This window comes from Cariama cristata, unplaced genomic scaffold (assembly GCF_000690535.1).
Source record: "Cariama cristata isolate BGI_N322 unplaced genomic scaffold, ASM69053v1 scaffold14301, whole genome shotgun sequence".
Lineage (NCBI taxonomy): Eukaryota > Metazoa > Chordata > Aves > Cariamiformes > Cariamidae > Cariama > Cariama cristata.
In genome coordinates, this window is record NW_009601139.1 from 53,759 (window position 1) to 55,186 (window position 1,428).

The window sequence follows — 1,428 nt, forward strand, 5'->3', positions numbered from 1 at the left end:
TCTACCCGTTGTCTGGCACCGGCCCCACTGCTTAGCCTGATGCTCCGTCGTGCTGTTCGCTTACTGGTTTAACCGTGGTAAAACCCTAGATAGCTTTCTGCACAGTGGTAAGCTCGTCCTGGCTTTGTGCTGGGCCAAAGTGCAGCAGCAGAGGGGCCGCTCCCCCCGCAGACACCCGGCGGTTCCTCCCAAAGACGCTGCGCTGAGCCCCTTGCTGCCCGCTTGGGCAAGAGCAAACTGCTCCAAGCGCAAGCTGAGCGCTGGCGTTCCTTAGGGAACGACACTGCTCATACAGCTGTCGCCTGCCTTGGAGATGCTGACTGCCACGGCTGCTAACCCGGCCCCTGCTGCCGGGCCCCCTGACTGCCACGCCTGCTAACGCGCCCCTGCCTGCGAGCCCACAGAGGTTCTGTAGCACGCACTCGGGCGCGTTCAGTAATTAGAAACCTGTCCAAAAAATGTGAGTGCTGTCACCACCTGTCTTTGTGTCTAGCAGTTCTGCTGCTCAATTACTGGTTTTGTTACCTGTCCCTGCTCTCAAGCTTGCTTTTGTGTGGGAGAGAGATTTATTCCCCTTTTCTGCTGGTGCGTAGTTTTTGGGAGGAGGAATGAGCGCACTCTCGCCTTCCGAGTCAGTTGACTTAACCAGCAAAGAGCTGTGAATAGCTGCGCTGTAAGGGAAAAACCTCCTGTGGGAAATTTCTGGTTTATGGTGACAATGTTTGGGGTTTTCAACCAAAGTCCCACAAATCCAAGCACTGATAATCTGTTTTTCAGCATCTCTAAGACAAAATTTTAGCGAATTGAGCAAAAAGCATGTTTTGACTCAACATTTGCATCATGAGCAGAAATGCTGAAATACTGGGAAGCTGAAATCTGAGGGGGAAACTGACTGGGATTTTGTTAGAGGGTCTAAACCCTCTGTTTTCCTAGAGACATTTTGTTTTAACCTCCGAACAGATACCCTCTCGGCGAGGTTGAGGCAAGGGCTGTAGTCCCCGTGCAGCAGCGCCTGCGTGGACAGGGCGCTCAGGGCAGCAAAGATGCTCCGAGGGCACGGGCTGTCCCGATGCGGTGGCTGCAGACCAGGCTCCCTGGCTCGCCGGCTGCTGGAGGACCATGTCCTCTGTAGGGGCTGCGTGCTGGGATGCTGCTCCCCAGGCCACGGGGTCTGCGTAGGCAGGGCTGCCCCAGGATTTGTCCTGCAGCTCCTGGGGGACCTGGCCGGCTGTGGAGGACACGTAGTTTCAGGGGGTCGTGTTTCACCAATTCTTGTGCAATTTAGAAGGCAGTGGGAAAAACATCTCTGCCTTGGAGAGGGTTACGAAGCTTTCCCCACAGAGAGGGAGAGCATTGCCGTCCCTGGACATGGGACTCATTCAGTTCCCTCCTGTGCTGCGAAGGTCCCAGGTGGATGAGAGCTGGCGT